This window comes from Mirounga angustirostris, unplaced genomic scaffold (assembly GCF_029215605.1).
Source record: "Mirounga angustirostris isolate CCGP_5_RB_7025 unplaced genomic scaffold, mMirAng1.0.hap1 SCAF_3, whole genome shotgun sequence".
Lineage (NCBI taxonomy): Eukaryota > Metazoa > Chordata > Mammalia > Carnivora > Phocidae > Mirounga > Mirounga angustirostris.
In genome coordinates this window covers 10,878,268-10,891,263 of record NW_026991711.1, presented here as the reverse complement: position 1 = coordinate 10,891,263, position 12,996 = coordinate 10,878,268, and the positions used below count along the sequence as shown (strand labels likewise).

At 42.6% G+C, this 12,996-nt stretch overlaps 1 protein-coding gene across 7 annotated transcripts in view; it reads right to left on the bottom strand.

The window, feature by feature from the left end:
* Positions 1-12,996, bottom strand: part of GGACT (gamma-glutamylamine cyclotransferase) — a 71,703-nt gene that overhangs the window by 37,975 nt on the left and 20,732 nt on the right. Inside the window, exons 3-4 of one of the 7 annotated variants that reach the window (XR_008505713.2) lie at positions 9,978-10,170; positions 4,934-9,217 (exon numbers count right to left, since the gene is read on the bottom strand). The exons of 5 other annotated variants lie outside the window; for them this stretch is intronic. The gene's annotated coding sequence lies outside the window, so the exon portion shown is untranslated. Of the gene's footprint in view, positions 1-4,933; positions 9,218-9,977; positions 10,171-12,996 lie in introns of those variants that run through there. One more of the 7 variants, XR_010409926.1, reaches the window with a different exon arrangement.

Here is a 12,996-nt window from a genome sequence, read left to right as displayed (position 1 = left end):
GGTGCCACGATGCGTGGGTTTCAGCAAGACTCAAGAGCGAGGACAAGGTAACATGTGACGTCTACGACTGGCTCAGCTGGAGAAGCCAAACTCCACTCCAAGCAGAACTTTGTTGGAACGCAGGAGGGTGGTATATACATTTTTCGGAATGATCCACCTATATGCCTAATGTGTGAATTTTCTTGTTTATAAAATTTTATCTCAAAGAAAACTGGTCTAGGGGTGCCTGGGTGGCTCAGTCGTTAAGCGTCTGCCTTTGGCTCAGGTCATGATCCCAGGGTTCTGGGATTGAGCCCCGCATCGGGCTCCCTGCTCCACGGGAAGCCTGCTTCTCCCTCTCCCTCTCCCCCTGCTTGTGTTCCCTCTCTCGCTCTCTCTCTCTCTGTCAAATAAATAAAATAAAATCTTTAAAAAAAAAAAAAAGAAAAGTGGTCTAAAGAAAATGATTGAGATCATAGAAGGAACACAATTTGCTGGCCTCTCGGTCTATAATTACTGTTACCGGATTATATTCTTATCTGAGTTCAACATGCTTCACAATCCCCAATCAACAGCAAAACCTTCCCATCTCTTATTTAGGATTTGTGGTGGCCTCCCTTAAACTTAGTCACTTTCTAGAATCCAACATGCAGTGAAACAAGGCCAACAGACTTCTCGGGATCTGTCTCTGGGCTCGTGGCAGGTGAAGCAGCCCGAGGAGGTAGGGCCGAGGGTGCAGTGAGCTCTGAGGCACGGCTCCTGGGATTCAGACTCGGGGCTCACCAGCTATCATGACCTACCCGGGGCCCATCCACACTGCTGCTGACCAAGCAGAGGTTTCCCACACTTGGCTACTAAGAAATACAGCAAGTGATTTGCCGTCTAGAATACGTTTGCAAGCCTGCTAGAGAAGAATGCAGCTCTTAACCAACATGCTGGCAGTTGCTCAAATATGTTCATTCTGCCCGGCACAAGGTCAAGGAGAAAGAGCCAAGGATCTGTGCCGTATCCCAACCCGACATCCATCCACAGGGCATGGCGAAAGGGCCAAGGGGTCTGGTTCAAAGCAGGTAAGTCCCACCTACCTTGTCTGCCCCCAAAGGTCTTTGTTTTTCTTCAGTGACAACTCAGGCCAAAAGCAATGGAGGGCAAGGGAATGACTATCCGCCAGTGTACCATTTAACAGGTGTTGTTTTTCAGAAACATTTTAAGGCTATATTAACAAAGTGGTTTTTATTCAACTGTTCTGCTTTCTTAGGTGAGAAATGGGGAGCTTGGAAATACAACTTAAATTTAAGTCTGAAGCAACACAAAAGCACTATTACAAAATGTCAGAGAAAGCCATTCCTTTTTAGGTGGTTTGCTAACTATTCTAGAAAGAAGAGAACACACACCTATTTAAACTACTCGTAGATAACCACTTTAGAAGTCAGGCCTACCCAAAAGTGAATAAAATTGTTTCAAATGCAGGTGAGGGTTCCTGGCTAGGCCTGAGCCCACACTCCCTTGTACTTAAATCAGTATTTCAAAGCTCTGGAGGAACAAGCCTCCCAGAAGGAGCACTGGACAGAGAGCTGAGAAATCAGAGGTCAAAGCCAAGCTCGGCCACCTGTCAGAGGGACCCGCCTCACCCAGCCAAATGGGGCAAGGCCGCAGCCGTTGGTAGTGAGAGACGCAGGTATCCTGGCTTGGCTGCCCTGGGACCCAGGATCCACGGGACAGCCAATCACAGGCCTCTCCCAGTGACGTGGGACAGAATGAATTAGCGAAAAGACTCTGAAAGATGACCACCAAATACAACTACAAAGCTCCGGAACACCACCTGTGCGACAAAAGGAACCCTGAGCATTACCCAGAAACCACACGTGGCTCCCCCACTGGTTTGGCTGGTGCTAGGTTGCACACTGGGAATCAGCAGTAACCCAAACTCCATTTCCAGTGCGCTCTGGAATTCAGGATTCAATTCATTTGGTAACAGATTTACCTTCAGAATTACCTTTAGCTAAGAATATTGTTAAAACCAGTTTAAATTCTCTGCAAAGTTGTTGGTTACCTGGACGTGGTCCAAGAGGCAAGGAGGAGGAAGGCAAACCAGAGGGGAGCTAACTCCTGTAGGTGCGCCGAAGAATGACCCCATGTCCACACGTGACACATGGATCTCCATTTTTAAACGGTTTTAAAAAAGAAATAAGCTTTTTAAAAAATAAAAGCACAGAAAATTAAGCCTAATGGGGTTTTTGAGTAATTACCTGTCCCCTCAATTAAAACAGTTGAGAGAGCAGCTAAAACTCTGAATTCCAAGAAAGACGTGGGGAAGAAATGAAGGCTATGTTACTAAACATGCTTTTAAATACATAAAGTGGATCCAGTTACTCACCTTCCTGTGAGTCCTAAACACACAGCTGCTCACTGTTGACAACAGCTAGAATTCTTTGGGTCCAAAACTACTAGAAAAACACGTTGTGTTGGAATGACTGGGGTTTCAAGGGAACCGGATGCACTGAACTAACCGAATCCAACCCTTTCATATACGAAACCCCCACCAGAATTTTTTTCTTTTTAAATGCCACTTTAAAAGCCACATTACCACTAAGATCAGCAGACAGAACCCAGCAGCTTTGAGGCTGAACACACCATTCTTCCTCAGGATTCCTGACACCTTGGCCTCTCTAGTGTTCAGGGGTGGATCCCAGGACCCTAAACATTACTAAAAAGCACAATTTGGTCTATACTTGGCTTTTAAAAAGCCCTTAAAAACTAACACAGAGTCTATCCCAGGAAGAGCAAAATCCAATGAGAATCTAAAAATCCCTCGTTGCTACTTTGTGGTTATCAGAGAATAGATACTGCTGTATTCAGTTTAAACAATTTTTCCAACATTTCAAAAACAACAGAACAATAGCTTTGTTTTCCATTACTGCATTTTTTTTAGGTGTATAAATGTTCTTTCAATCATGATAAACAGAAGGACTCAGGGAAGCTACCACTGTGTTTATTCAAACATTTTCCTAATCAAATAGCCCAAGAATTTTAGTTTTCTGTCTGTAGGAACTTTTTCCTTGCCCAAAGTGACTTTCATATATATATATAAAACCCAAGAAACATGTTGTATATATGAACAACAAAGAAGAAAATAAGGTCTCTCTCCTCCCCACCCTCCCCTACCCTGGGACAGCCTGTGGTCAAGCGGCAGCAGGAAGAACCGTCTCCTTCCCCCTCCCCTCCCCCCGGAGCTGAAGGAGCAGATGTCAATCTGGTATCTCAGGAGTCTCCCCAAAAAGAGGAAGCAAGCAATAACCCCACTTCCTAAGGCCATGCTTCACAAACCACAACCGAAGGGTTACGGAGAGTCCTAGTTGAAGTAGCTGTGCAGCTCTCTACCAGTCTCTCGAATGGGCCCCCCAGCCAGGACCCCTGGGCCCTGCTGTCCAGCATGACCGTGGTGCGGAGGCAGCGGGGGAGGGGCAGGGCCCCACTGGGCCACAGTGGCCCAAAGGAGCTGATCCTTCAAAATTCATGCCAACTCGGCACTGTATTACTATAACAATGACTGCAACTATTTTTGAGTTAAGGAATTTCTCTCTCCCTCCCACTGTTCCCATCTTGGAATAAAGACAGTTCTTCAGAGAGCTGGTCCCTACCTCCCGGACGGAGCAAGACTGACGCAGCCCAGGCAGACTACACCTCCTCCCCGGGTGCTAAGCAGTGGAGACACATTAAAAGATGATGACAGGACACACTGTGGGGAGGCCAATGAGACCTGCCTGGGGAAGCAGGGCATCACGTGTCCTGAAGGAGAGTGACTATCTGAACAGCGGAGTCTTTGAGGAGAAATAGGAAAGAGGTGGGCACAAGTCAGGAGATGGCTAGGGGACAAAAAGGTGGTCTGAGCAGGGGGAATAGCCTGGGCATGCCTGGGGGCCGGAGCATGAGTGTGAGGCCGGGACCACAGGGGAAGAGGCAAAGGAGGGACACTGGGCCCGGGTTACTAGAGCCCTAGCTTCCAGTCCTATGTGATGGGGGCAACTAACGGTATGAAGCCTAGGAGGTGACACGGTAAGATTTCTGTCTTAAAACATTATCTAATGCAACCCCACAGAAGACTGCTCAGCATGTACGGAAGCTGGGCCTGTGCCTGCCCAGCGATCCCACCACTCCACTCCAGGCAGATGCTCCACAGGAATGTCAACACAAGTGCACCAAAGAGCGACAGGCGGGTTCTGATCAGCACCGTTTGTAATAGCTCAGAAGTAGACAGTACCCAGAAGTCCATCACCAGTAGAACAGGCTAGTAAAGAGTGGTACACTGTGCAGAACCAGTGGGGATGCATGGACAATGAGCACGAGCAGTGCTGAGTGACAGAAGTCAGGGAACAAGAGTACATCCTGTACGACCATGTGTGTATGAACATGAATAACAGCCAGATTCACCTCTGCTGCTGGATGTCAGCACAGTGCTTCCCACTGAGGGAACACATGAGGACACCTGACCTAGATGCTGCTGACATGGTGTGTCCCGATTAGGAAATCCATCACACTACGTGATTTCCACACTTCCCTGATGCGTTACACTTTCATAAAATGTGCATTGCAGGGGTACCTGGGTGGCTCAGTTGGTTAAGCTTCTTGATTTCAGCTCAGGTCATGATCTCAGGGTCGTGAGACTGAGCCCTGTGTCAGGCTCCGTAGTCAGAAGGGAGTCTACTGGAGATTCTCTTTCTCTCCCTCTGCCCCTCCCCTGCTTGCCCTCTCTCTATAAAAGTAAATATTTTTTTAAAAATGTACATCGTATTTTTAAAAAAGATTTTATTTATTTGAGAGAGAGAGCACGAATGGGGGAAGGGGCAGAGGGAGAGGGAGGAAGATGAGCAGACTCCCCACTGAACAGGAAGCCGATGCACAGCTTGATCCCAGGATCCTGAGATCATGACCTGAGCCGAAGGCAGATGCTTAACCAACTGAGCCACCCAGGCACCCCTGTGCATTACATTTTTAAGACACATATAGTAACAGAGTAGAGGACAGATTTCTAGGAAATAGGAAAAGAAGAATAAATTACACCTAAAGGTTGCAGAAGGAGGGAATAACAAAGATCAGGGCAGAAAGAGAGGTAAAAAAAAAATAGAAAACAAATGAAACTAAGAGCTGGGTTTTGTCTTTTTTTTTTTAAGATAAAATTGATAAAACTTCAGCTAGACTAAAAAACAAAGAAGATTCAAGTAAATAAAATCAGAAATAAGAGACATCACAATTGATACCATGGAAATGCACAGGATCACAGAAGACTACTATGAATAGTTATATGCCAACAAATTGGATAACCTACAAGAAACTGACAGATTCCTAGAAACATACAACTTATCAAGAGAGAATGATGAAGAAATAGAATATATGAACCAATAACAAATATGGTGATTGAATCAGCAATCAAAAACCTCCAACAAAGAAAAGTCCAGGACCATATATGGCTTTATTGAATTCTATCAAACATTTAAAGATGAATTAATGCCAATCCTTCTCAAACTCAGCCAAAAAATTGAAGAGATAGGAACACTCCCAAACCCATTTTACAAGCCTAGCATTACCCTGATACCAAAGCTAAAAAACACCACCACAAGAAGACGACGGACTCATATTCCTGATGAATATAGGTGCAAAAACTCTTAACAAAATATTAGCAAATGGAATGCAACAGCACATTAAAAGGATCACACACCATAATCAAGTGGGATTAATCCCTGAGATGCAAGCATGGTTCTACCCACGCAAATCAACAAATATGATATACCACATTAATAAAATGAAAGATAAAACCAGATGATCATCTCAATAGAGGCAGAAAGAGCATTTGACAAAATATCCTTTCATGATAAAAACTTTCAACAAACTGGGTACACAAGAACATACCTCAACATAATAAAGGTCATACATGACAAACCCACAGCTGACATCATACTCAACAGTGAAAAACCGAAAGCTTTTCCTCTAAGATCAGGAACAAGACAAGGATGCCCCCTCTCACTAGTCTTATTCAACATACTAGTAGAAGTCCTGGCAGAGGAATCAGGAAAATGAAGAAATAAAAGGCAAGCATATTGGAAAGGAAGAAGTAAAACTGTCTTTGTTTGCAAATTATATAATCTTATGTGTAGAAAATCCTAAAGAATCTTTCAAAACCCTGTTAAAACTAATCAAGAAGTTTAGTTAAGCTGCAGGCTACAAAATCAACAAACAGAAATTGACTGTATTCTATACAATAATGACAAAATATCTGAAAAAGAAAAAAAACAATCCCAGTCACAAAAGCACCAAAAACAATAAAATACCTAGGAATAAATTTAACCAAGGAAGTAAAAGATCAGTACACTGAAAACCATAATACCTTGATGAGAAAAATGGAAGACACAAATAAATGGGAAGATACCCATGTTCATGGATAGAAAGAATTAATATTGTTAAAATGTCCATGTACCCAAAGCTATGTATAGATTCAGTGCAACCCCTATCAAAATCCCGATGGCATTTTTCACAGAAATATAAAAGACAATCCTAGAACTTATATGGAACCACAAAAGTCCCCAGATAGACAAAGCCATCCCGAGAAAGAACAACAAAGCTGGAGGCATCGCACTTCCTGATTTAAAACTATACCAGAAAGCTATAGTAATTAAAACAGTATGATAGTGGCATAAAAACAGACACATGGACAATGGAACAGAATTGGGAGCCCAGAAATAAACCCCGGCATACGGTCAACTAATACTGGACATACACAGTGGGAAAAGGACAGTCTCTTCAATGAATGGTGTCAGGAAAACTGAACAGCCACATGCAGAAAAATAAAATTGAATGCTCATCTTACACCACAAAATTAACTTGAAATGGATTAGAGATTTAAAATAAGACCTGAAACTTAAATTCCTATAAGAAAACACGGGGGCGCGGGGGGGGGGGGCGGCGCCTGGGTGGCTCAGTTGTTTAAGCGACTGCCTTCGGCTCAGGTCATGGTCCTGGAGTCCCAGGATCGAGTCCCACATCGGGCTCCCTGCTCGGCGGGGAGTCTGCTTCTCCCTCTGATCCTCTTCCCTCTCGTGCTCTGTCTCTCATTCTCTCTCTCTCAAATAAATAAATAAAATCTTTAAAAAAAGAAAAAAGAAAACACAGGGGGGAAGCTCCTTGACATTGGTCTTGGCAGCAAGTTTTTAGATATGACACCAAAAGCACAAGCAACAAGAACAGAAATTGGTGCGATTGCATTAAACTAAAGAGCTTCTGTACAGCAAAAGAAACACTTAACAGAATGAAAATGCAACCTATTGAATGGAACAAAATATTTGCAAACCATATATGTGATAGAGGGTTAATATCCAAAATATATTTGAAAAAAACTCATACTACTCAATAATGAAAAAAACAAAAACAAACAATCTAATTAAAACATGGGCAGAGGAACTGAATAGACATTTTTCCAAAGACATAAAAATGGCCAACAGGTACATGAAAAGGTGCTCAACATTGGGGAATTGCAAATCAAAACCACAATGTGGTATCACCTCCCACCCTTTAGAATGATTATCACCAAAAAGATGAGCTAACAAAGGTTGGCAAGGATATAGAGAAAAGGCAACCTTTGTACACTGTTGATGGGAATATAAATTGGTACAGTCACTATGGAAAACAGTATGGCTAGATCATGTTTGGTCACAGAAAAATTAAAAACAAAACTACCATATCATCCAGTACTCCCACTTACAGGTATATACCCAAAGAGATATCTGCACTCTCATGTTCATTGCACTATTTACAACAGCCAAGATATGGAAACAACCTAAATGTCTGTCAACAGATGAATGGATAAAGAAGATGTGGTTGTGTGTGTGTGTGTGTGTGAGTGATATGGAATACTATTCAGCCATGAAAAAGATGGGCCTTGGGGGCATCATGCTGAAAGAAAGAAGTCAGAGATAGACAAATACCTTATATTACTTATATGTGGACTGTAAGAAAGCCAAACTTGCAGAAACAAAGTGTAGCATGGTAATTACCAGGTGCTGGGGCTGGGGGAAATGGGGAGATGTTGGTCAAAGGGTACAAACTTCCAATTAGAAGATGAACACGTTCTGGGAATCTAATGCACAGCATTGTGAATACTGTGTACAATACTGTATTATATACTGGATAGTTAAGAGAATAGATCTTAAATATCACCACAAAAAAGAAATGATAGGGGCACCTGGCTGGCTCAGTTGGTAGAGCATGTGACTCTTGATCTCAGGGTTCTGAGTTCAAGCCCCATGATCAGTGTAGCGATTACTTAAATAAAACTTAAAAAAAAAGAAATGATTTGGGACGCCTGGGTGGCTCAGTCCGTTAAGTGTCTACCTTTGGCTCAGGTCATGATCCCAGAGTCCTGGGATCAAGTCCCACATCGGGCTCCCTGCTCGGCGGGGAGCCTGCTTCTCCCTCTGCCTGCCACTCCCCCTGCTTGTGCTCTTGTCTCTCAAATAAATAAATAAGATCTTAAAAAAAAAAAGATAAATATGTGACACGATAGAGGTATTAGTTGACACTATGGTGGTAATCATATTGCAATATATAAATGTGTCAGATCAACACACTGTATGCCTTAAACTCATACAACAATTACATCTCAACAAAGCTGGAAAAAAATCAATGGAATATTCTTTTTGGAGTAATGGAAATGTAGAATTAGACAGTAGTGATGGTTGCGCAACCTTGTGAATATACTAAAAACCACTGAATCATGCACTTTGATATGGTGAATTTTACAGTATGTGAATTACATCTCAATAAAAAATAACTGGTTAAAAAAATCAGTGGAACAGAATAGAGAGCCTAGAAGTAGACCCACACTTTGATAAAGGTACCAAGGTCTTTCAAGAATGGACAGTCTTTAAAACAAATAGTGTTGGAGAACAGGATACCTGTATGCAAACAAAACAAAACAAAACCTCTTATCTCACTCCATACACTTAAATTAACTCAAAATGTATACAACTGTAAAGACTAAAATTCTAGAAGAAAAGCTTTTATTAGGACACAAAAAGTACAAATAATAAACAGAGAACATGTGTAAGTCGGACTTCATCAAAATCAAAATCTTCTGCTCTCAAAAGGCTCTGATGATTAAATGGAAAGGCAAACTCAGCCTGGGGAAAATATCTCCAAAACACACATAGGTAGACCTTGGAGATATGGCGGGTTCGATTCCAAAGCACTGCAATTCACAACAAAGAAAAGTCAAATGAAATTTTTGGTTTCCCAGGCATATAAAAGTTATGTTTACACTATACTATAGTCTATTAAGTGTGCAATAGCATTATGAATAAAAAACTATACATACCTTAATTTAAAAATCCTTCATTACTAAAAAATGCTAACCATCTGAGCTTTCAGTGGGTTGTAATCACTGATCATAGATAACAAATACAGTTCACCCTTGAACAACATGGGTTTGAACTGCATGGGTCCATTTATATGTAAGCTCTTTTTGATAAATACAGTCCTGTAAATGCTTTTTCTCTTCCTTATGATTTCCTTAATAACATTTCCTTTTCTCTAACTTACTTTGTTGCAAGACTACAGGATGTAATACATGTAACATACAAAATACATATTAATCACCTGTTTATGTTATCAGTAAGCCTTCTGATAACTGTAAGCTATTAGTAGTTAAAAGTCACATGCAGATTTTGGTCTGTGCAGGACTGTGCAAGGGGTGGGCATCCCTAACCCCTGCATCATTCAGCTGTTCAATATTAATGGAAAAGCTTGAAATATTGCAAGAGGTACCAGAATGTGACACACAGACATGAAGGGAGCAAATGCTCCTGGAAAAATGGCTCCGACAGACTTGCTTGGCACAGGGTGCCACAAACCCATTTGTTAAAAAAAAAAAAAAATGCAGTATCTGCAAAGTGCAATAAAGTGATGTGCAATAAAAGTGTATGCCTATATGTATCTGATAAATTACTCACGTCCAGAATATACAGCATGAGCAGGGGTTGGAGCAGAGGGAGTGGAACAGAGGCAGAGGGAGAAGCAGGCCTCCTGCGGAGCAAGGAGCCCAACACGGGGCTTGATCCCAGGACCCTGGGATCATGACCTGAGCCGAAGGCAGACGCTTAACCAACTGAGCCACCCAGGTGCCCCTACAAAGAACTCTTAAAACTCAAGAAGAAGAAAAACAATCCAATTAAAAATGGGCAAAAGACTTAAACACTTTACTAATGATATATGAATCTCATAAGCACATGAAAAGATGCTTACTGTCATTGGTCATTAGGGAAAGGCAAAACTATAATGAGATACCATCACAGAATGGGTAAAATTGAAAAGACTACTAATATGAAGTGTTAGCAAAGATGTAGGGCAACTGAAACCCTTATACATTGCTTTCAGAAAACAGTGCAGCAACTCTGGAAAACTATCTTTAAAAATTAAACATATATTTACCATACAGCTTAGCAATCTCACCCTTGGGAATATGCCCAAGGTAAATAATTTCACATACCTACATGAAGACCTGTACATGAATGTCTACAGCAGTTCCGTTCACAGTAGGCAATAGCTGGAAACAACCCAAATGTCCATCAACTTGAGAATGCGTTAAAACATTGAGGAATATAGGTGTAATAATATGGATAAATCTCAGTTGCATATGCTGAGTGAAGGAGGCCAGATGCAAAAGACTAGATGCTATCTGATGAACGTCTACTGACATTTTGGAAAAAACATATCATAGGGACAGAAAACAGGAGTGGCTGCTCGGGCCGGGAGTAGGACAGTGAAAGTTGACTGCAAAGGGGTGGGAGGTAACTTTATGGGTTGATGAAAATGTTCTGTGTCTGATTATGGTGGTGAGTACATGAGTATATATGAACTTTAAAAAAAATTATTGAACTTCAAATATTAAATAGGTGAATTTCATCTCACATAAATCAATAAAGACAATTTATTTTTTAAAGACTGGCCAAACATCAATATTTGTACAAAGTCCTTTTATCTACTATGATTATACTTGCTTTTTTTTTAAGATTTTTAAAAATTTTTAAGCAACCTCTACACCCAACATGGGGCTCAAGCTTACAACCCCGAGGTCAAAAGTCACGTGCTCTACTGATTGAGCCAGCCACGCGCCCCTGTACTTACCTTTCTTCTTTTTTTATTTTTAAAAAGGTTTATTAATTTATTTGAGAGAGAGAGAGGGAGGGCACATGGGGGTAGGCACCTAAGAAGGGGAGGGAGAGTCTTAAGCAGACTCTGTGCTGAGGGCAGAACCTGACGCGGGGCTCAATCTCACCACCCTGAGACCATGACCTGAGAGGAAACCAAGAGTCGGATGCTAAGGGGGACTAAGCCACCCAGGCGCCCCTGGACTTGCTTTTCTGTAATAGGTTAAGACTCCATAAATGTCAGGCCTTATCTTTCCCAAACTGATTTATCCATTCCTCTCTGTTCCAATTTCAATAAAGGTGGCTGAGAAGTCTCTTTATATTCTCTTTTTCTTAGCTTTTACCCAGGGCAGCTTAACTCAAGTCTACATCCAGAAACAAGGCAGAATTGCCCCCGGTTCAAGTTCCAGAGCCCCCACCAGGAATGACCCATTTCCTGGCTGGGTGAAAAACCCCTTCCTCAGCCAGGCCCTTGCAAAGCTTTCATAAGGACACGGAGCACCTGGTTCGGCCTCAGACACACAATGCCCGTTTCTACTGTTTTCACCTAATAACAACCGCCCCCCACCCCAAACACACACCCATCATCACTTGACCTCATTCTAAGCCTTTGATTGCCTGGGGTTTTTTGTTATAGACATTTCCATTTCTTCACATAATCTTTGTTTTCCTAGACTCTTGTCCAAGTTGTGTGTGTGTGTGGGTGCGTGTGTGTGTGCACGTGCGCCTGGGACACAGCGTCCTACAATACAGTGCAGAGGTTTTCTGAAGCACTAGGGCATGCGAGCTAACGAGACTGATGTAGATGTGGGGAAACTCTTTGCTATGCAGAATGTCTCTGACAGCGCAGGCTGCCCTCCCCACCCCATCTCTTCCAGGGCTTACGATGATGGGGGTCGTTTGATCACAACATGCCCCCAGACCACCCAACAGTCACACTGTCCCATCTGCCCAGTCCCAAGGAGCACCTCCTTTCTCCCTGACTCTGCACCCCTAAGTAAGCTCCTGACTATACTCACCTGTCTCATTAAACATTAATATTCCTGGAACATTTTAAATTCTGTTTCAGTATTTCAAGTTATATTTCTTATTAACTTGCCATTAATGATCTAAACCTCCTTGAGCTCACCATTAATTATCTAAACTTCCCTGAACTCTGTTTTATATTTCCTTTTGGTTCTCATTTTCTCATGTAAGCAAAATTTCCATATTAGTTACAAACTGTCCCAGAGAGCTGCTTATTCCTGATTGTTACCTTTTGCTCCATTACTCCCATTTCTGACCCACTGTAGAGCTTGTCTTGCCAGTGAGGGCTCTTTTGAGACATGGTGCCTATTTCAAAATGTGATTTTCAGAGGCCAAACATTCTCCAAGTGGTCCCCTTTTGCTATCTCCAGAATAAAAACAAGTCTGCAGTAAACATTCCCTTACTTAGAACTCAGCGATGCTGCTTCCTGGGGGTGCTTTTCACACTTTTCCCCAGGGCGCCGAGATGGGCAGAAACACTGCCCGTTGTGGGACTGGCTTCAGAATCTGACAAGCCTGGGCAGTGACACTGGAAATGACCGAGCCTCTGAGCCTCAGTTTCCTTCTCTGTCCAATCACACAGTAGCACTTCACAGAGGTAGGGTGGGCCACCGCCCCCCCCCCCCCCCGAGATAACACAAGTGAAGCACCCAGCATGGAGCCCCGTGCGTGGAGGTACCCAAAAAACGAGAGTCAGTTGAGGCCGTTATAACAAAAATACCACAGACTGGGTGACTTATAAACAACACACACTCCTCTCGGTTCTGGAGGCTATCAGAAGCCCGAGATGAGGCTC